We start from the raw sequence: 24,171 nt of genomic DNA on the forward strand, positions 1-24,171 counted from the left end.
AACGCTCCGTTCTCGTAATACTATTGTTTAAACAGAATGACGTATGTCACTTGGGTACTTAGAGTGTTCAACTAACTGGAGACGCTATTGCACTGTCTTCCCCCTTGCCAATAAATATACGAAGAATAAATGGTGAACATACATCCATCAGAATCGAGACCGCAGCAAAGGCATCGCGTTTAAGAATTCTTTATATAAAATCGTTTAAAACTTCGCAAACTTGCGCGAGACGAATCTGTCAAACCAACCGAATATGGAAGAGTCATAGACATGACATTTAATTTAGATGTAGGTAATTCGATTCCTACATGACGGTCGATTCTGACAATATGTTCATCAATACTCGTATTTTGCGTCAAGAGTATGATACATAATCAGTTAGACAATTTTATCATGTGCTTGCGTGATCAAAAATGATTATAACAGCTATCGCTGTGCGTTGCATCGCGCCCGCGCAGACTTTTTCCAATAGAGATGTGCTCCTGTCAGCTCCAGTTGGTTCAATACTCTAAGGACATATGTCACTCAGTTACGTGTCGTTGAAAAATGCATGTAATTTGTTCGTATGTTTGTATGTGTGCTTGTTATGTAATTATTACGTAATTTGACTAATTATTGTGTGGGAACACTGTGCCTTGTCGCTATTTGTCGTGTGTGAGATGTGTGCCGTTATTTGTATAAGAAAAACATGGTTTCTTTAGCCTTAAAGTGTACGTAAATAAGTACATTATGTATGAGTGTAAATTACTTAAATATTATAAGAAAAATTGAAAGGCTGTCCAGCAAATAAATAAATAGTCTCGTTTTTCCGTCAAGATGTTAATTATTGTCGATTTTGAAAAATCTTAGCAATTATTCCGCAATATTCGAAAAGCATAGAATTCCCCAAACAAATTATTATCTAATTAATATCAGGAACTTCAAGACCATTTCTAGCTACAGTAGCTACATAACCTAACCTTCAACAGAACTTTTCTCTTTCATTCAACTTTTGCCAAATTACTCAAAAAATTTCCAACTTAAATACACACGCATGAGAACCCCATCATCATGGAAACTGATAGAATCAATGTTATTGTGTTACAAAACATCGGAAAATCATCAGTAAGTATAAAGAATGCCACATTGTGAGGGAAAGTGCGAAACAATACACCAAACGAATGAACTGATAATATGCTTCTATACGCGTACGCAGAATAATGGTGCAGTATGTTAAAGGGGCTTAGAATTGCCGTGGTAAGCACTGCTATTTCAAAAATCTGCTTAACTTAAAATAAACCTACGTTGTTGTGTTTAAATTGTGTCAGTGCTCGGTTCGATTTGTGTCAGCCACAAACATACAGATTCATTGTAGAGACCTTCAAGACCTTGTAACACAGACAAACTAACATCAGGCAAATTCTACTTATGGTTTTCCCTATGACATATTGTTCTGTCAAACAAAAATTGGACAAACAATTTTAGGTTGAGCAAAAGAACAAATATAAGTACATGTGGGTAGCTAAACGTTTTCCCTTCTCTCACAGCCATATTACTTTTCATTGTTCTTATTTCTGTTTATTGTATCCCAAAAAGTTAAAGTCCCCTTTTTTTCCTTTTACTTATCTCTGTATATTGCCAACTCCGTCCACAAAGTTGGAAATAGCCCGTTTCGTCACATCTCCTGTGCCTAACATTAGTTCCATAGGGAAACCCATGGAACCATCGGGAACAGTTAGTAGCTCATACAAGATTACAGCTGTTTATATACACAGTATTTGTCCAAATATTGTTGCACTATAATACATCGTACAGGCTATAATTCAAATTACGCGTCTAGTGCGAACTGCGACGTTCACGCGTCGCTGGCGCATCCACTCCGTTTCGACCGGCTTATATTACACAATATTGTGCGTTCATATTTATGCAGAGAACTCTTCAATGGAACCGGTCATGCGTTTTGTTAATATACCTACTGGTCTTTTGGCTGTCATTGAACATCTTTGACAGTCGTTACGGGTAGTCAGAAGCCAGTAAGTCTGACATCAGTCTAACCAAGGGGTATTGGGTTGCCCGGGTAACTGGGTTGAGGAGGTCAGATAGGCAGTCGCGCCTCGTAAAACACTGGTACTCAGCTGAATCCGGTTAGACTGGAAGCCGACCCCAACATAGTTGGGAAAAAGGCTTGGAGGATGATGATGTGGTATTGCAAGTTTTCTTTGAAGCAAATATTTCCACTGTTAAACGTTAGAAAGGTATAGATGACGTGGTAAAAGAGTAGGATCTTATCTTAGCCTCTTGCCGAAGGAAATGCAATGGCATCAAAAATGGTAGACCATTTGTTCTTATATGTACCTACCAATCAATAAACTTACACATAATTTTACTTTTACATAATTTTGCATCTTACTCAATTCCTGAAGATAAACAGAGGTAAAAAGTCCTGTCCATATCAACATATATCATGATAATGAATTAAAAACTTAATCACTGCTACAGCTGCGCGCACGCATAAGCCAATTATGCGAACTAATTAAGTTCGTCAAGCAGAGGTGAAAATTACTCAAATAAGCATTTCCTGGTGTCTTATAATGAAGTATTTGCGTTTTTTATCTAGCCAACGGGACCCTGAGCGTTTTAAACATGGAGAATATAGTGACTAGCGGAGGTGCCACAACGGAAAATCTCCTAAGAAAGTAGCGCGCCAAAATGCGGGTGAGTGGGAGATGAAGAATGTTACTGTTGCCACCCTTATACGCCTTCATTGGACCCGCCCGACCATTGTTTATAATACCAAAAAACGTTGACAGATGTTCCAAAGAATCCGAACGCCTCGTTAGTTCACTGGTAAATGATTTTTTTGGTCATGATCATCGTACGTATTTGACCTAGAAGAAGGCCCCTGACCTACCTGCATTATGTCTGGTATCTCTGCTCATCTTTCCTTACTCCATGGTTTTAAATGATGGGTGCGGTATCCTAATGGGCTAGGAAGTCACGTAAATACGGTTTTCATGTTTTTCTATGGCGTTTAAGTGTGTGCAAACATTTTAATATACAGTCGTAGCTTGGTTTGTTATAGTTGTAATTGTATGAGGTACCATTTGAGTTTTATTCTAATCTTTATGCTGATTGTCTGTTACCGTTATGTTTTTAATAAAACTTATGTTTTCTAGTTTTCAAATAATGCATTGTTATATTATTTGAGGATATATAGATCATAGATCGATCCGATTTGGATTAAAACTACGTAGCTAAGCCATTTTTAACCACTTTTTCTCTTGAAATAATCAATAAATTACATTCAAAGGTTTTACGATATTTGGTGTCATCATCCTCCTGCCCTTAGCCTTACAATGTTTGCCGTAGGTACAGCTCCTTCATATATTCCGGAGCCTACAACAAAATAAAAATGAGTGTACGTAAATTTACTTTAAACACAGTTATCCAATAAATACACTTCGACCTAACAAATCTACACTCGACCTTCATACATACCAAGAACTAACTCTAAAAACCATCCCGCACTTTATTTATGCAAAACATCACAACTTCAAAAGTTAGACTTAATTCAAAACGTAGTTATAATACAAACATTTGATATCTACTAACACGAGGTAACTCAGTCTGTCTGTTTCCCATTAATAATAATTTCATCCTAGATACACGCCCGTTAGGATTTAATTCTGTAAATAAATTACTATATAGTGTAGGTTCATGATTTTAGCAAAGAGGTTATAGTAGATAGGCATAAGGCTGAATAGAGGATGCCTTTTCCTCATCACTTTAAAAAAAATAACCACAGACAACAAATAAATAACGCGCCAAATGTGCGCATCGGACACAGTAATGTGTCATTGGGTTTATAGGATGAATTTGTAATTGATTATTAAGTATCCCACCCAAAACAAAAATGTGAAAGACTGCCAAGTTCGATAATATGGGAATGCTTCGCCTATAAAAGAAGTGAGATCTGAATAAGTACCAAGTTCCATACACATACCTCAGTTAAAAATAGTTACTTTTTAACCGACTTCCCAAAAAGGAGGAGGTTATCAATTCGGCCGGTATGTTTTTTTTTTTTTTTTTTTTCTATGTATGTACATCGATTACTCCGAGGTTTATAGACCAATTTACGTGATTCTTTTTTTGTTCGACTCGGAATAGCTGCCAGTTGGTCCCATAGTCATCAGGTCAGGATCTGATGATGGAAACCCTGAGAAATCGAAGGCAACCTTCGAAAGTTGTAGGCATACATAGGGTAAAAACTTGACACTCAGGTGTACGCCTAAAAGCACTATTCAACTGTGAAGATTTGGAGCTGATCTGATGATGGAAACCAGAGAGGGTCGAGGGAACTCGACAACTGAATATGTAAACTACCTCGTATTTGGGCTTAAATTATTTGTATTGACAAGACCTTTGCAACAGTGAAGGTTTGGAGCTGACCTGATGATGGAGACCAGAGAAAGTAAGTCGAGGGAACTCGACAACTGAATATGTAAAATACCTCGTATTTGGACTTATATTCTTTGTATTGATGAGAACTTCTCACTTGTATGGATAGTGACAACTATTCGTATCACTGAAAAGCTTTAAATAAAAAACTTTTTTACAAAAAAATTAAACCGACTTCCCAAAACACTAAAAAGCAAAAAAAAAACTATTTTTAGGTGCATCGGCCTAGAAGTCGGTGGCAAAATTAACTTAGTAACATCCATTAGACACCGACTTCTAGGCCGATGCACCTAAAAATAGTTTTTTTTTTGCTTTTTAGTGTTTTGGGAAGTCGGTTTAATTTTTTTGTAAAAAAGTTTTTAATGATGTTACTTGGAAAGTTTTCATACACCTTGTTATAAACCTACTAAACGCAATGAATCAAGTATTTAATTTTCTATTAAAACTTGCCAAGTAACTATTTTTAACTGAGGTATGTGTATGGAACTTGGTACTTATTCAGATCTCACTTCTTTTATAGGCGAAGCATTCCCATATTAGTATCGGGTATCGGGTTGCCCGGGTAACTGGGTTGAGGAGGTCAGATAGGCAGTCGCTTCTTGTAAAGCACTGGTACTCAGCTGAATCCGGTTAGACTGGAAGCCGACCCCAACATAGTTTGGGAAAAGGCTCGGAGGATGAAATGATGTGTATGGACCATTGGAAGTGGTCTAGGTTTTTGATGAGTGAGTCAGTGAATCAGTCAGTCAGTGAGTGTATAGTAAAAATAGCGATTTTCTGACGTCAATATCTCAAGACCTACAATAGGTATATTAATGAAATTTTGTATTTTAGATAAGTGAGGGGGTCTCAATAGATACTAGAAATTTGATATGCGTAAATAAAATAGATTTTGAGTTACAGGGGGGTCGAATTTGGCCCGAAATGGTTCGTGTAATATAAGCCACGGCCGGTGTGTCGCTTTTTTTGCTCGAACTTGGCGGACACACTGCCGTGTGTCTATACAAGGTGTTGATTTGCATTTGTGCCATAGTTCAGGAGGAGGACATACAATACGTAAATAATCGATTGGAATTACAGTAGATGGGAAATAACTAATATGCACTGCTTTTTTTGTCATTGTAATGTCGTGGTATTTCCGAAGTAATCTAATTTTATGAATGAAATTTATGAGTGATCGTTGCGTATGCTTTTTGTTTGCGTTTGTGTGAGGGTGCAGCACGGTTTTAACGCCAGTAACATACGCGCCAAGTTTAAATAAGGCTAGATGACATTTATGGAATTCCGAAAAAAAAAATAAAGAAAAAAAATGACGTACCAATTTTTTTATTGATTTGGGTCGAGAATCATTAGCATAATTACCTCCTTGAATATGGCACAGATGCAAATCAACAGCTTGTATTAGTTGACAATCCTGTCATTCAGTACATAAAATGCTATTTTCCCTTAAAAATTGTCAACTGCACAAAATAAAATCGGTGGTTTAACTGCGTTGTATCTATATTTTTGGCAACCAAGAAAATTAAATTCAAAAAAAGATCACGAGTGTATTTTGTTTCTTTCCGAATTCAAGAGCGGTTTTGAACTTATTCGAAATTCAAAAGGTTGATTGTAATTTCGTCGTACGTTACCCAGAAATAACAAAATTATTGCCTACTAAAAGAAAAGTACCCAATAAAAAATCAAGGTTGTTCTCGCTGAACTTTCGCTATGCGTTCCGATACACGTACCAACTACCTATCTCATCAACACAAAATTAAATGTATCCGACCGCACAATTTTGTTCGAAAAAAATAAATCGATTGCAGAACATGAGCACCAACGCTTGTCACAATAATAGAAAAGAAAGTGAATTACAAATTGAAAAGGAAAGTCCGGACGTGGTATATAAGGAAATCATTGAATATTCTATATAATGTCCGGTATGGGCGATTGAATTATAGCAGGTGTTATTGTACACTTGACAGCAAAATACTGTGAAGTAATTTGACAGTTATATCGAGTTTTTTTTTTTTATTGGAATTTATTGCAAATAGTCAGTAATCTCATTGGCATTATGTATCAGCAGATTTACTAATAATATGAGTAGCTACTAGCTGTTTCCCGCGTTTCCAGATGCTTCTTGAGAGAACTACTTTCTGCACCCTGATAAAAAGTTTTCTTAAGGCAGAGAAAGGACATAGGCAACTTTAATATACTGTCTAAATTCAGAGATGAACTAAAAATTTGTATTATGTGTATATTTAAAAAAAATCATTCGCTATAAAATCGAAGAAACTTCTCTACCTACTTGCTAAAGCTTTATACAATCAATCGTGCAGTATAAGCACATCCATACACTAAAACAATTGCACTTGCATAATAACCTTGAAACAGGCAAACCCAAGGGCTAACCCAAGCCATATAAGCCCATACAACAAGCAGACCACGTACAAACCATCAACTATGGTGTCAATGCCATTGCGAAGACACCAACTCACTCTTACGGTCACACCAAGAACCCTTCATTGGAATTTCAACCTTAAGTCTTAGGTGATAAAGTAGGAAGTTGTGTTTGTAAAAGTTGGTGACTTATGGTGTTTTGTAGCGATGGAAGATGGCAATTATATGGCGCGATGACCCTAAGGCATGATATTTGGTAAGTCATGAGGTCATTATTTGGAAGCTAATGATTTTGATCGAGGGCCAATTTCGACATTATTGTAATCGTAGGTTCGGGATGAACTTTGCAGTAGACAATACGTGTTTATTCTCTATTGTTTGAGTAGTCAAAAGTTTAATTAGCTTGATTTAATTTTATTATTCTCGTATCTTGAAAATACTTTTTTTTTCTAAACAACATAATCGGTGTACATACTATGACCAACTATCTCATGAAATGCTTGCAGTCATTTTCGAGTTTATCGCAAAAAGACACACAGACTATAACTTTATTTTAAAATATGTAGCGATCTACCTAAATACATCTTCTGGTGCATAACTACCCATCCCACCATGACGCAAAACCAAAAAGTCTAAAAATTCTGTTATCCAGATCAATTCAAAGATAACGTAACATAACATAAAGTACAGGAGAGCAAACTCAACCTTCACGCACATATGTTTATTAACAGAACATATGTTTATACACATTTACACCCGGGGGTGTTACGTAATCCCTCACCAGTATTGGGAAGTGCTAATCAAATTACCGGACACACGATGACACCACTTCCTATGTCGTATTATGTAAAGGTTTAGAGTTATGATGTCTTTATTATGACTCCCATAATATTTATCTGGGAAATATTAGAGCCCAGGTAACTGAGTTGTGGAGGTCAGATAGACAATTGCTGCATTTATATACATCTTATGTAAAGACAAAGATGAAGTATGGAAAGACACTCAGCTGCATTTGGTAAGACTGGAAACCGAGCCCAACATATGTAGTTGGGACAAGGCTAGAGAGATGATGATATATATGTGTGAGTAATTTGAGGACAAGGTTGTTTACAAGCTGACAAAGCTGCACTTGCCAAGGTCAGTTCTTAGGTAGAAGTTAATATCCCTCAACGAACAGCGTAATGCTTACACCCTATATAAGATAGAGTCCCAGCACTGATAGCGTTGCTTTAATTCTGAGCAAATCAGCTGTCAGAAAACACACCCAAATGCTACTGAAGAGTTTTGCACAAAGAGCTATCTTAAGCCAATAGATATATTAGGACTTCCCACAGAACAGAGTGACCTATAGATGGCAATGACCCATTTACAATAAATAAAGCAAATAAATCTGGCCTTAAGTGTGAAGTATTTAATACTAGACACTGGATCTAGTTACCAGATCGTGTTGCAATCGATACGGGCGCCTCGACTGGTGTCGTGTTACCGGCCGCATCCTGGCAGCGCGTGCTAGCTGACTTCCGCTATTGTAGCGGTTTAGGGTTTGGTGGTGTAGGGTTAACTGTTAAAAGTAACTGGGAAGAAGAACTATAGGTAAATAAGATCTACATGTACAATTTGAAAAAAAAATTAAGGTGATGAGCATATTGTTGAAAAATAAACTGTGAAAATGAAAATATAGATAAGTAGATATAAGGTGTTGAGAATGGATGTTGATGGATTTAGAGGAAGATGACGACCAGAGAAATGATGGATGGATTGTAAGAAAGATGATATAGCTGAAAAGAGTGTTACTTGGGAGATAATGTCAGATTATGTATGTACTCCCTTTTTGTACTCCACTTATACAAGGTGTTGATTTGCATTTGTGCCATAGTTCAGGAGGAGGACATACAATACGTAAATAATCGATTGGAATTACAGTAGATGGGAAATAACTAATATGCACTGCTTTTTTTGTCATTGTAATGTCGTGGTATTTCCGAAGTAATCCAATTTTATGAATGAAATTTATCTGTTAATATGCTTTGTGTTTGCGTTTGTGTGAGGGTGCAGCACGGTTTTAACGCCAGTAACATACGCGCCAAGTTTAAATAAGGCTTGATGACATTTAAGGATTTCCGAAAAAAAAATTAAAGAAAAAAAATTACGTACCAATTTTTTTATTGATTTGGGTCGAGAATCATTAGCATAATCACCTCCTTGAATATGGCACGGATGCAAATCAACAGCTTGTATACATCCTTATATACTCCCTTTATGTCCTTCCTTATATGCTTCCTTGTGTACTCCTCTTATGTACAAATGCACGTTAATGCTGATGAATATACATTTTGGATTCAGCTGTAACGTAACTCCTCTGGTTACACTCGAAAACGACCCCAAAATAGAAAAAAGTCTTGACGGATCATAATGAATTTTATTCGCTTTCAATTTGAAACGTCTTTCTTACACAAAAAAATATCCTTTCTACAAATTGTGTTTTATATCTATGCAAAATTTTGCCGAAATCGAATCAGCGATTTAAACCGTGAAAATTTTACGAATAGACAGTATAGATAGTATACTTTCATATCACAATGAAATTACATGAATAATAATATAGTGAAAATTGTAACTTTCATTCTCAAAAATTGCAACTAGTTCAAGTATTAAATGAATATAAGATGAACGATTAAGTTTTTTGCAAACCATATTAGTATCTTAAAAGAAATCGTTTGACGATTTGAACCGTTCAGATGAAGCGATTACTGCGAATTGTTAATCTTTTTTTAAGTTAAACTTTTTATTTGAACCGTTGTTATTGACCGTGAGAATATTTATCAATGGAGGTTGTTTTTTATGAATTTCATTGAATGGTTTAGAATTAAATCTAGAGAACTAAATGAATATATATATGAAAAGTTATACGAAAATGGTCTACGCATCTAGGTATACCTAAGTGTCCTCTTTCTGAAATCATAAGTACTTTCCTTTTTTTGGATAGGTACGCGTCATCTTTTCGAAAAACTTACTTCTCAAAAGCTTTTTTAGGAATCTGAACTAGTAGATCTGAACTGTTAATGTAAGCAATCGGACTTAACTTTCATTGGCTTAAAATAATAAAAAGGATGATTCAACTGACCCATGATTCATTCCTCCCTTAGATAAAGGTACCGCTACACTACACAGGACAAACTGTAGCAACATTAATATTAATAACATAATAAATACTACAGCAGATGTACCGACGGATGAAACATCATACTTAGGATTCTTGTTAAACCGATCGTAAGAAAAACTCGGCATAAATAGAGATGGCGTAAAATTCTCACATACAGAAAATTCAATGTACAACTATTTTTTTTTCTACCACTAAGCCTTCAAAGGAAAATCACTCTTCCCAGCTGACAATAAAGTTCAATTTCGAGTGCGTCGTGTGAGATTTATGGCGTTTTGTAATCAAACGGTCTTGAGCAGGTGAGTCGTGCAAAAACGCAATGAGATCACCATCGGCGTGTCATTTAGACGTGACATGTACTTCTGAAAGGGTTTTGTACAAGAAAATGGCAGAAGTACAACTAAACGGAACTTCTCCTGGAATATACAATGCATGTTATCATATAGCATACACATTCATAATTACTTCAAATTGGTTCCAGCCATTTTTGGCACTTGATCAGAAACTTCATCCTAGGTTGAACAGCTTTTCTCTAGGAAACATCAACAGAACTACAACTAAAGTAGTTCTCTTCCCTGCAAACAGCTGAAGTCTATTTGTAGAAAAACATCCTCCGAGCCTTTTTCCCAAACTATGTTGGGGTCGGCTTCCACTCTACCCGGATTCAGCTGAGTACCAGTGCTTTACAAGAAGCGACTGCCTATCTGACCTCCTCAACCCAGTTACCCGGGCAACCCGATACCCCTTGGTTAGACTGGTGTCAGACTTTCTGGCTTCTGACTACCCGTAACGACTGTCAAGGATGTTCAATGACAACCGGGACCTACAGTTTAACATGCCATCCGAAACACAGGCATTGGTGTCTAAGATATACTTAGAAAGTACATACAAACTTAGAAAAGTTGCATTGGTACTTGCCAGACCTGGAATCGAACCCACGCCCTCATACTCGAGAGGTTGGTTCTTCCCCCACTAGACCACCACTATTTGTAGAAAAACATGACATTGAAAGAGTTTATCTCAATATCCCATTGCTAGAAACCCACTTTTTCAAGACGGAATGGTGATTTTAGACTTCTTAAGTCCATGTTTCCTAATACGGTTTTTCCTTCACTACTGGTTATTGGTGTCCAAAGTCCATACCTAAGATCAAAAACCACCACACAATACGGAAGACTCTTTATTTCGCGAATATATGTATGTTCTTTCTTTCTCAAGTTCATCCCAAACTGAACCTTCTACCTTCCACTCCCCACCAGTAAAGTCACCAGTACGTGACGTATTCAGATCCGAGACTTCAATCACGATCCACGGTCGGAATATGCTATGATGACAGATAGGATTCAGCCATTCGGAGGCCCAATCGCTAAGTACTAGAATGTTAAGACTTTAGTGGGAGGATTTTGAACGATGCTGAAGATATTTGTGAATGTTTTGATATGAGGGAATGGTTGATTTAAGATTTGGTGATATCAAAAATATAACACTCTTCCTTCAGCCGCAGTAGGGTGTAAACATTTCTTCTTTAGTAATCGTCTGATATAAGCTGAAAGCCTAACACAATTTTGGAAAAGATATTGAAATTCACTTCCAATTTCACTACTCAAGTCATCCCAAATTTGACCTTCTAACTCCCACTTCTCAACAGTAAAGTGACGTATTCAGATCCGAGGCTTCAATCACGATCCACGGTCGCGATATGCTATGATGACAGATAGGATTCGAGCCATTCGGAGGCCCAATCCCTGAGCCGTGGAATGTTAGGACTGTAATGTGAGGATTTTGAACGATGCTGAAGGTATTTGTATGGTTTGGTACGAGAAGGCTAGTGATTTAGGGTTGGTGATATCAAAAATATAGCCCTCATCTCCCGCATAGATATAAAAACGTTTTCTTGGTAATGGCACGGTGTGAGACGATTTTGAAAGGATGTATAACTCGTTGCTTAGACAACAGACAGCAGGATATAAAGTAGCCTAACCCTTAGTACGATTAATAAGAATTACTTAGTTCTAGCTAGCTTGAGTGGTTGCAATTACCTGCAGGACAACTTTCGCACATTGAATAGAACACTGGTGAATATATCCATAATGCCCGTCATTTCACTGGTCAGTGTTATTGTCATCTAATTATCTAATTTAATAAAAAACAATAAAGTCAAATACAAATGTAAACCCCTTTCAAATCTGTACAAGGATTATCTAGGTCCAAGTTTACCTAAGACTGTACCTACCTGTCCTAGATCTGGAGATCCTATAGCTTACTTAGATAGAATCTGTTTTAGTGCGAAAGTGGAAGACATCACAACGATAACTCTGCACAAACGACCCTCGCCTTGAGCAGTCGGCTCATAACTAGCTAAAACTATACTTTAAGACAGAGGTTCTCAAAGTAATCGGCAATTAGCGGCATATATTTTCTACCTCTGTTAACCTTTATAACTCTCCAGTGAACTTCTATTAGACATTCTTTCATTTATAGAAAACCTCATTGTATTTGAGGCTCATAAAGGCAATTCAATGTAGTTAAAAAATACATAGTTAGTTATCTATATTAATAAAAAAAATACAGGAATGAAGAAGACATAGTGCTAGGCACAACAAGTCTGTCAACAAGTCCTTCAAGTCTCTTGCAGATTCTTATTCATAGGCTTTCTTTTTGATTGTGCAACTAGAGGTGATTTTACAACTTAGGGTACCTAACACGCAAAGTCCAATTTGAAATAAATTATTAATATATATTTTGACTGGAAGATTCATCATTTTCTTCACATACATAACCTGTAAACCTATCTCGAAAGTTTACATTGAGAACCACAGCACCACTAATCTCATACTAGGAATAATTTCTGAACAAAACGACACTTCGATAGCATATCGTTTGCATAAACTCCAATAATAACACAGCAGCCTAGGACCTACCGTAATGGGATCAAAATGGCTGCAGTGTTCCAGCCTATTATAATAGGCTGGAACACTGACGTATCGGCAGCGACATCTGTTGTAAGTTTGTATGTCGACGGACAGAGGTTTACATTATTCTTTTGGGTTGTGGTGCAAAGGGTAGAAGGTAGAGGGATATTTTTAAGAAAGGCAAAACTAAGATTTAAGAAACAGTTGCTTTTTGATAACAAAATATGAATGAGACAATTGTAATTGTTTTTTGACTTACTTCTTAAAAGCCCCCGCAGGTGACCAACTTTTTCTGGGCCGATAGTTTGATCAGGCTCTTAATACATAAGTAAGTATAGAGATATTTGGTAAGTTTTGTCGCCCCTCCCTCACGATTGGTTTTTAACTAAACTGTCCGCCATGTTGGCCGAGCTTAACTGATGACCTAAGCAAAAGCTTGTGAATACGTATCTCTATTTTATTATATGATTACGATTTTTATTTTATGTAGCCTATCCCTTGAAAATTGCTGTATTGAAAATTAAATAAGTTTCTAACTTAACCCAACCCTAACAAGACCAGTCCCTATTAAAACAAACTCATGGTTTCTAGTATCGCATACTTAATCATAGGTAGCGGTCGATTTGAAGTACCCCAGGGCTTCCGTGACAGACGGACAGGCACAGGACAACTGTTTATATACATAGATACTAACCAGAGGTTTATTATACAGAAACAAGAAACTAGTAGGGTGGTAAATTGTAGGAATTGATTTTAGTACATTGATTTTGTAATGCTGTTGTTTAATATGGATGGAAAATGGTTTCATCGGTAGGTTTTACCGTGTTTTGGAAGTCTGGAAGGATTGGTGGATCCCGGCTGTTATTTGACTATCTCTGGCTGTCGATACGGGTTGTCAGAAAATAGAAAGTCTGACGATTAGTCTTTCCAAAGAGAATCGGCTTGCCTAGATAACTGGGTTGAGAAAGTCAGAGAGGCAGTCGCTTTATATGGAATACTCAGCTGCATCGGGTGAGACTGGTAGACAACCCCACTAAAACTTTGGAAAAGACTAGGCAGATGATGGTACCTTTCGATATAAATATAAACATGTAGAAACTAAATACGAAATCGTATGTGGTTGTGAATGAAACAGTCAACATTTAGAACTAAATACTGAGGCGATGACGAAACTATGACTAAATAACTGCGAGATTATAAAGATACCCACCTCTGAATGAAACGGATATGTGCATGCGCAATACCTTGTAATCAACCACGGAGTAATGTGTGAATGGAGTACTCAATTTTATTCAATTTGACACTGCTGAACACTGAAACTGTGGCCAATGTAAAAAAAAATGAAACGCTAACTTGAAAATTATACCTATTTTCTATGGAATGTTAACAATTAAGATGACGATATCACTTTTTATTGTGGTTATGAGCATTATTCAGGAATACTTGTATTCAAATAATCCTGATCCTCTTCCCACTAATTGACACTAGCAAATCATAGAGCCAACATCAAAATAGCCAGAAAACGCTACAAATCAACACTGTCGATTTCCTCCTTCCATTAACGTCTTAATTGGTCTATACTGCACCAAAGTTACTACGACAAAACTGGTAATTATTAGCTTCCCAATCATTTGGTATCCTACCTCCATTTTTACATAAAACTCCATTCACTAAATCCTCCATGTCCCGGCCACACACTGCTCACATTACGCGAGCACAGCCCAATAAACTTGTCCGGCGCGCGCGCAACAAAAACGTTACAATCTTTATGTGCTAAACCTTTATTTATGTTTCATCTGCCAGGTCTTTGAGAAAATCTTTATCGTTTCACTGGAAAATGGGTGTTTACTTCAAATTCGACAAGTGGTAAAAAATCTTTAAGATAACAATGTAATGTGGGTTCCCCCACTTCAATTTCCTGTGTAATATTGTTTATTACACGTTAAACTACGTAGAATAAAGAAATAACTTTGTTTTTGGCTATAAGAGTTATTCTTTGGTCTTCAAAAATATAACCGCGTGTATGTTGAACAAATAGCTTGCTTGTGTATTTTTTTTTGTAACCTCTTGGGCATTTGTCGCTAATAAAGCAAAGCTGTTTTCCGCGGCTTTCCCTACGTATCAGAGTCACTTCTTCCCGTATCTACATTTAATACAGCCTATGTCACAGTGGACTGCGATAGGCTGATGATGATGATGATGATGACGATGTCACAGAGAAATATATTTTCAAATTGATCCAGTTGCTTCAAGATACAAACAGTTTTTCTTATTTAAACCATGAACATAGATACGGGTAGATCAGTTTAAATTGCTACATTCAAGCCTAAGATCTCAGCACGTTAACATACTTCTAAATACCGAAAGCTTACAATCTTAAATCTTTCTAAGCACGGAAATCATTGATATACCAGTTGCAACAAGTTGGTATGAACATATCCAGATGTTATCTTCGTTCGTAAAGGAAGTCTATACGTCTGTATGGGCTTGCTAGTCTCACGAACAAATTAACTGTGGTTCATGCAATTTGCACCTGGGTTTATACAAGCTACAACATAACTGGTAATTTCTCAACTCTATTGCTACAGCTATAAGGTAGAAATTTGTTTGAGTGTTATGCAGGAATGGATGTAGTTCATTCGGGATGTATAAATTACATCCTTTTGCCCTTAATTCGATATATCTGTCAACACAGCATGGCTTAATCTTCAGGATTTCATCTGGAGTCATCTCTGTATTAACTTTATAACCCATAATTTTATCACGCGGGTTCTACTGCGTGGTCTCTGTCAATGGTTATTACTCGAGTGCCCATCAAGAGGGAGGTTATGCTTTTACTGTAATTTTATTTAGGTGTTTGTTTTTCCCGCAACTGGGTTGATGAGGTCAGATAGGCAGCCGCTAGACTAGAAGCCAACCGCAAAATAGTTTGGAAAAGGCTAGGCAGATAATTCAAATATGTTTCAATGTATAAAAAATTAATATAGCTTAACATTCCTTCCATATTATACACAAAATCCTGTCTAATATAATATTAAATATTACTTGTCAGATGACTTTAGACAGATATTACTTAGGTGTGAAAGCAAAAACACGTTTTGAACAGAAAAAAATAACCATAGAAACAGTTACTTAAGTACCTACACATAAATCCTAGACATAGAATTCTGCTTTATATCTAGACTTTAAATCTATAACAATTACTCTTTTAAAAACTCAACACATATCTACTTCTAAAATGATAATGATTGAACTTGACACGACTCAACTCATAAAACTATTTAGATAGTTATCTCATTATGTCTAAACCAATAACAGACAATGATTAACACGCATTAATTAACATTTCAAAATTGACGTTACAAATTGGCCAATGTGATTAGGAATTTACAAGTAGGACAAAAAAATATGACTAGTCTAAAACCACGACCTCTGTGTTCTAAGAAAAATATGTAGGTAATGGCTTTAACTAATTATTTATTTTTTTGTTTCAGATTTATCCAGTTTGTCTCACTACATTAATATAAAGGTAAATACAATACCTAAGTAAAATAATACTAATAAGTGTAATACCGAAGTGTATATGCTGCATCATTATAGGTATTAAGGATTTATTATTAAAAATACAACAACAATGACAATTGTCTTCGGAAATTACGTAAAATATGTGCCAATAAAATCTATTTAAGCATCGTTTCCTTCTCGTCCCAATCCATCCTAAGGTTGTCTGGAAGAGATCGCTCTTAGCGATAAGACCGCCCATTATGTCATCTACTTTAATTAGATGTGAGATTAAAAGTGTAAAAATTGGTGTACCTAATTAAGATTTGAGTTTATTTACGTAGATATTTACATATTAACAAAACATATAAAAAACTATTCTTGTGAAACAAAAAAAAACACTACGACTAAAACGCGTCAAAAAATTCAACCCCATCGCTGTCGACTGGGAGCGTGCCCAAGAGGCTGGCAGCATTACCTCGTTGGATGGCCATGCTGATCCTTTGTCCGAGGTAATAGCCAGCCTTTTGATCACGAGAAGCGTCAACCAGCCGCCTAGATAAATCAAAGTATATCTAATAAAGTATATTCTAGTACCTATTAGGTACACTATACAAAATCCTCTTAGAATTTAATTAAAAGCCTGCTTTACAAACCAAGTAACCATATGTTTTCTACCAAAGAACGTCAACAATTCTACCATGAAGGCCTATATCCTATCAATAATGATCATTGCCCTAAGATACTGTTCAACTAACAACACATGCTAATTTCAACCTATAATCAACGACACAAGGTAGAAATTAGCACTAAAGAGAGTGCAATAAGAAAGTACTCTAAGTAGATAGGAGTTTAAATAACAGTGTCTGTTTGTTTGTGAGCTAGAAACCGCTTTCAAGTAGAAAATATGCACAATTGCAGATGTATTTGTTTCGTACCTACAGAAAAAGTCATTTTATTCAATTATCTAAAAGTCATACATAACTGTTACAGCCTTTTTATCGTCCCACTGCTGGGCGCAGGTCTCCTTTCACACGGAGAAGGATTGAGCATTAATCACCATGCTTGCTCAATGCGGATTGGTGATTTCAGACTTTATAAGTCCAGGTCTCCTCAAGATGTTTTCCTTCACCTTTTTATCAGCCATTGGTGTCAAGTATATCTTATATACTTAGAACTTAGAAAGTACATACAAAAGACACTCACGAATCCTATTTTCATTAGGTATAATTCTGTCGCAAGAAATTTAGATCTGAACAGCTTATTACATAGGCCTAAATATCTTAAAGTACCTCTCAGACCTTATCCTAAAATAGCACGTTACCCATCCTATTCTAGGATAGGGTTGAAGTTACATAAACCTCACAGTAAGTTAGACATCAATGTAATAACAAAAAAGATGAATACAAAATCAATTACTATTTTATTAAACCAAAAACCATTCTTATATCAAAGCACCACTATTGTAAAGCCCAGAAATTAAAAAAGCTACAAAAGAAAACACCCTTAATAAGAAAAACAAAAACACAAAAGATCTCCATCGAAATATAAAAGAAAAAAAAAAACAAATGAATGCTCTTGCGCATCACAGATTGACGTTTCAATTAAAAATAATTTATTTTTGAAATCAGAATCACGCGTGTCGATATCTTTTGTCGGCACATCACTAGTCGTTTGTATAGTGATGTTACTTTCTTTTGTAAGCACGGAGCTATTATCGATGAAAAGAATACAAAGACTTTGTTAGTTATAAAGATTATTAGTTTATAATTAATATGGTCAGGTTTGATTACCTACTGTGAATTTAATAATAGAGGTATATGTTGTTTCAAAATATATTTTCAAAGATAAATATTGCCTCTGACATCTATGTCACGAATTTGTATTTGATATAGGTAGTACAGTCGTAGTGGCCCAGTGGTTAAAACAACAGTCTGTCAAGTGTGCAGGTTCGATTCCAGGTCAGGCAAGTGCCAACGTATCTTTTCTAAGTTTTCTTAATAACTGAGTAAGGAAAACGTCTTGAGGAAACCATTCCGCCTTGAGTAAGGGTGGATATTAAAGCTCATTCCTTCTCATTATGAGAAGAGGCTTGTGCCCTGCACTGGGACACTAAAAAAGCTGATGATACAGGATCTCACAATGCGTATAAAGTTAGTCTCGAGTACAAGGAGTAATTCCCTTAATTTTCCAAATAAAATCATAGACATGTTTAACCTAAACCCCGATAAACCGCCAACCCAATTTAAATGAAAAACTTAACTAACCTTTACGAACGGCCTCCTAAAATTTAAATGCTTAAAATGTAATGTTAAACTGAAATTAATGCAAAACCAATCACGTTTATAGTTAAGCTAAACTATTTAATATTGAGCGGAATAGTTGTCCGTTCCCACGCGTGCAGCCGGCCTTGCGATTCTATAATGTAGCTGTTTGCTTGATAAGCGGTAGCGGGGGCGGTTTGTGTGTCTATTTATTAGTTCACTGACGAAATGTTAGCTAACCTGTCTATGTAAAAACATTTTGATCACCATCTTGTCATATCATCTTCCGAGCCTTTTCCCAACTATGTTGGGTTCGGCTTCCAGTCTAATCGGATGTGGCTGAGTACCAGTGTTCTACAAGGAGCGACTGCCTATCTGACCTCCTTAACCCAGTCACCAGGGCAACCCGTCTTGTCACACAAAGAAAATATGTTAATCTTAGCAGCGTCACATAATTACTGGAGTAACATTAGCTAGATCAAAATAAACCAATTTTTTTTAAGTTTGTATAAGGATCCTAGTCTTACCTGCTTACTTGGTTGTGACCAAGGAATTCATTAATATAAGTTTTTTGTACTTATAGTGAATTAGATATGCAAAAAAAATAATTTCTAAAATCCTTTTCCTTTAAAATATAAACAAATCTAATCCCATGCAAATAAAACTGTTTAATCTACAATCACAACAAAACCAAGATTACTAATTAAAATGTAAATATAACAAAGTCTGCATTACACGAACTCCCGCGCGGTCACGACTGACCATCACATTAAGATGGCTGCTCCGCTTATCGCTTCATCTTGTTAATGTGACAGCAGCTTTATAGTCATCCGGGTGTCCGACTGATATTGTAAATAACAATAATAGGGCTGTGGGTTTTTTGGACTTCTGCGATATATTTTTTTGACCCAATGTATAATTCCGTGAGAAATCTATTAGGAGTTTTTTTATCTAAATGAATAGGACATTGTAGAAACGCCATAAAGCCTTCATTCTGTGACCATGAATTAATGACGTGGAACCATGACTAATTATGACTTGGCGAAATTAGTCCACCATAATATTGGTCATGCAATCCTGTACGTTCGATCTTCAACTGATTAAAAGAGCTATTTTATTAAAATTTTATTTTGACAAACCTATCTTGGTAAATCATTAATCAATTCTATGTAAAAGAACCCACAAAATATTTTTCTCCTTGGGCCTTTGCCAACAGCAGAGCACCAATGTTGAACATAGAGCGACTATCTGACCTCCGCAACTCAGTTACCCGGGCATCCAAAGTCACTTAACTTTAGATAAAAATCTATATCAACACTGTTAATATCGGCAAAAAATCCCATCTTCACAAAGGGCCCGGTTTTCTCGCAAGCCAGTGTAAATCTCTTTCACCGTCTACACATAGGAACAAGCTGCTAAACCATCGTCTCATAATGGTAGCGGGTTCGGTTCCGACCCAATTCCGCTACAATCAACCACTCTACACTTTTGTTATGTTGTTAATTTTGAACCTTAAATGCAGGGGGTAGAGTCTAAATTAGTGTGGAGCGTTATTAAAAATAGTTTGCTATCTATGTTGCAGTTTGTACAATGTACAATGTGTACGGGAGCGACAAGGGTTGTCGCTAAATAGAAATATGTTTTAATTAGATAATATTGATCGAGTATCTTTTCCTAATTGGTCAAGCTGAACTGTTCTAATTCTAGTATCTAATTGTCAGTTTTATATTTTAAGGAGTCATTTTCGATCACATAAAAAAATGACTAAGTACTATAACTCTGAACGATTTTCTGATTGAAGCAAAAATTTAAAACCGTTTTCCGCGGTCAAAACTTCTTATTTCAAATAGACCTTACAAGGTTCTTAAGAAAGATCACAGTACTTAGTTACATGCCATGCCACCAGATGGCTTTAAATGGGGTAACTAATTAACATCATTAGGTGAAGACGCAGTAATTAGGAAAACCTTTAACATTCTTCTTCCTCCTGACCTGTTCCCTATAAATCTTTTACATTTTAACCATGCCATGGTGAATTCACTAATAACTAACTTCTAGTTTCGTTATCCAAAGGGAACATAGTTAACAATATAAGGTTTTCTATCCCTAACAGCCCTAGAAGTCGGCAGCCGCGGGGCAGTTTATCATTTCGGCCCGTTATCTCAGTAACTGCAGTCCGCTTGGCCGCTTCACTTGTCTTAGATTCGCAGGTGGTCAGCCCTTCGGTATTACGGGGTCAACGACCCACTGCTACTTATATCTATATCCGATTAATCTGCTACTATATTACTGGTAGATGTTCTTCTGTTTTATATCTTGGTAACTTCAATCATAATAGACCACAGTATGCCAATCCATCTTTGTTTTTGAGAAATCTTCAAAGGAGTGAGACTCTTACTGACTAAAATCCACCATGTTTCTTCTCAAGCCCTTTGTCATGCTCAAGCCCATGTACCAAGGCCGCAACAACTCTTTCAATCAATCCCACAGCAATCAACCTTGTATCCTGATGATTAGAAGATCATGATCGGTAGTGTCATCCTATTATCATATTGATTAACAACTAAGTACTATGTCAACAGCATAAACAAACTATTATGCACTGATAGCCTTATAGGTAGATATTTGCATTCTAGACTATTATTGGTCGCCACACCTTATTTACGAAGTACATTCCACGTTATCAACTCAAATGCCAGTTGAACAATTGTAGTAAAACAAGAACTTAAAAATATCAAGTCCTTGAAGGACATTCAGGTCTAATATTGCTGAAGATGTAACTTATTAGGTATATACCCCTACATAAGCGTTGAAGTTTGGATAAGCAAGGAAGCTACTAGATATGTTGCTGAAGAGGTCAGCAACCATTGGACTTCTGAAAATATTCTCCAAAGGATTCATTAATTTTAATTCCATCATCAGCTGGCATAGCTGACGAACCATCATGAACGATCTCCACGATTATAGAACAACTTCCTTTACGTACTTTTAGTAACTTTTATTTTTAGTAAGATTGTCACCGATGAGGTGGTTGAATGATCTGACGCAAACCGCTTCCAATGCTGGTCCCCATTAAGTTAATAACAGAAACCTATATTCACAGTTGATATGATGATGATATAAGAAAATAAAAAAAATACATCAAGTCCTCAAAGACTTTTACTCAGTCTAAGCTTTACTTAGCAATCCCTTTTAAAAGCATATTAATTAATAAGTTTAATTTGAACGCTTAACATTAGGAAGTGCATGGAGCTGATACAGCAGTGATAGCGCACTACATGCTCCCAATTAAAGCTGAGCTCACACACCTGCGCTAATAGCTTATTCCGACGTTAGGACCGGGAGATTAAGAAAAGAAGATATACTTAAATATATATCTTTTGGCTGGATGTCATTTGATGATACCCTAACCCAAAACTGTAATCCTGACCAGCTCAAATCCCTACTCAAAAATTACCGGCTCTCGGATTATGGAAGAACTTCTGAAACATTTAATTTAACTACTATTTGGACAGATATAGTATAATTCTTTTTTTTTTTAATTCAACCAACTCTATTTTTTTTCTTTATTATCTAAGGATATGTGTTTTTTTTTGTGGAATCATGTGTTATCATTTATCTATAACCCATGTAACATAATCTCAAAATATCCATTCCACGACCCACTGGTCCCACATTATTTGTATACGCGGGCCGCGAACACGCTTGCGCAAACGCAGCTACGGCGCTACAGTGAGGGTGTGGCTGACAACAGCAGTACAATTGTGACTACACTCTATATTGGAATGTACGGTCTTTGGTGAAAAGGATAATTTATTTTTGGTACGGTAAATTAGTTTGATATCCTGCATAGTCGATAAGTCAATTTAGATCTATTGGTTAAAGAACCTCTTCTTTCAAGTACGAGTGTGCGGATTCAAGTCCAGATGTGGCAATTACCAATGTAACTTTGCTAAGTTATGTCCTTTCTAAGTATATCACTTACGACTGAGTAACTTTTTTTTTTTTCCGACGTCAAAAATCATCAAATGACCCCTCCCGCTGTGGGTTAGCAGCGGTGAGGGAGTGTCAGACTCTTACTGACTAAAAACCGTCGTGTTCCGTCATAGGCCTTTTATGTACCAGGGCCGCGGTATCTCTTTCGAACAACCCGCAGCCCCGGCAGGCCTTGGCCCTGCTGGGCCCCGCTGGGGTTGCTGACATCTCTTTGAGGAGCGCGTGGAACAACGCGCGCCGTCGACACGGGTCTGTCGTCTAAGTAGACAGAGGGACGATGAGCCACCCGAACTCACCGCCCACAGACCCACGCCTACGGTGGACGACTGAGTAACTGAGAAGGGAAATATCTTACCAATGACGAAGTGGGGAAGGAAAACATCTTGAGGAAACCTTGAGTTTAACGTCTGAAATACCCAATCTGCGCCTTGAGCAAGCGCCGTGATTAACGCTCATTCCTACTATAAATGAAAAGAAGCTTACCTATTATATGCTCCTACAGAGGGTCAATAGAAGTACTGATGATGAAGTACACTATTTGTGATTAATCTGTACTTCATACAATTTTGGCATCAAAATCTTTAGGAACTAAACGTTGGTATTTTCCTCATACCAAAATTGCGTTTGTTTATGTAACTGTAATCGGTAAGATTATTATTTTTAACTCGCTAATCACATGGATTACAAGATCCTAATCTTTATAATATTAATTTTGACAACATAACGACGAGAAACTTAAATATGTAGTTATCATTCTTGCACGCGACCATTTATGTACCGCTTTAGTACAAACGAGCTTCAATGGCAGGAATCTAGAGAATCAATTGGTTCTAAGAGAAAACTCATAGTCATTACTAACTTAAAACGATTATTTTACGAGCTTTCTTCAATTCCCATAAACCAAAAATATCGTTAACGTGAAATTTTAATGTGCTTTTTGCTACTACTGAATGGTTTTTAATTAAACTTGGCAATAATATAATACCTATAGCTAATTACGCATTAGAATAATACATAGACTTTTTCGTACTCGGAGGCAGAAAGTAGTTCTCTAGGGACATAGGTAAACCCGCGAACACAGCTCCTATAGATGCATTCATCTATACTAATATTATAAAGCTGAAGAGTTTGTTTGTTTGTTTGAAGGCGCTTATCTCAGGAACTACTGGTCCGATTTGAACAATTCTTTCGGTGTTAGATAGCCCATTTATCGAGGAAGGCTTTATGCTACTTTTTATCCGGGTTCGTGCAGAGGTTCCCACGGGATGCGGGTGAAACCGCTGGCAGAATCATTGATAAATCAGGCATCGACACAGTTTTTTAACCTAATGCCAAGAAGCCAACTATGTTTTACTTGCTCCAAAGATGATAGACATATTACATGTTATGATATAAACTATATACTGTAGAACGTGATGTAAATTTAAGCTAAACAAATTGAGACAAAGTATGGCCTTATCTTTCACGCCATAACGAAAGGGCGGGGCTGTAATCAGACGTATTATAATTTCATCGCATA

General features: G+C 36.6%; 1 protein-coding gene across 1 annotated transcript in view; it reads left to right on the top strand.

Annotated features, from left to right (window-relative positions):
- LOC124635406 overlaps nt 1-24,171 on the top strand; it is a 75,728-nt gene that overhangs the window by 36,358 nt on the left and 15,199 nt on the right. The window contains exon 2 of the mRNA XM_047171291.1: nt 16,386-16,420. The gene's annotated coding sequence lies outside the window, so the exon portion shown is untranslated. The remainder of the gene's footprint in view (nt 1-16,385; nt 16,421-24,171) is intronic.

Source organism: Helicoverpa zea, chromosome 12 (genome assembly GCF_022581195.2).
Source record: "Helicoverpa zea isolate HzStark_Cry1AcR chromosome 12, ilHelZeax1.1, whole genome shotgun sequence".
In the NCBI taxonomy this organism is placed as follows: Eukaryota; Metazoa; Arthropoda; class Insecta; order Lepidoptera; family Noctuidae; genus Helicoverpa; species Helicoverpa zea.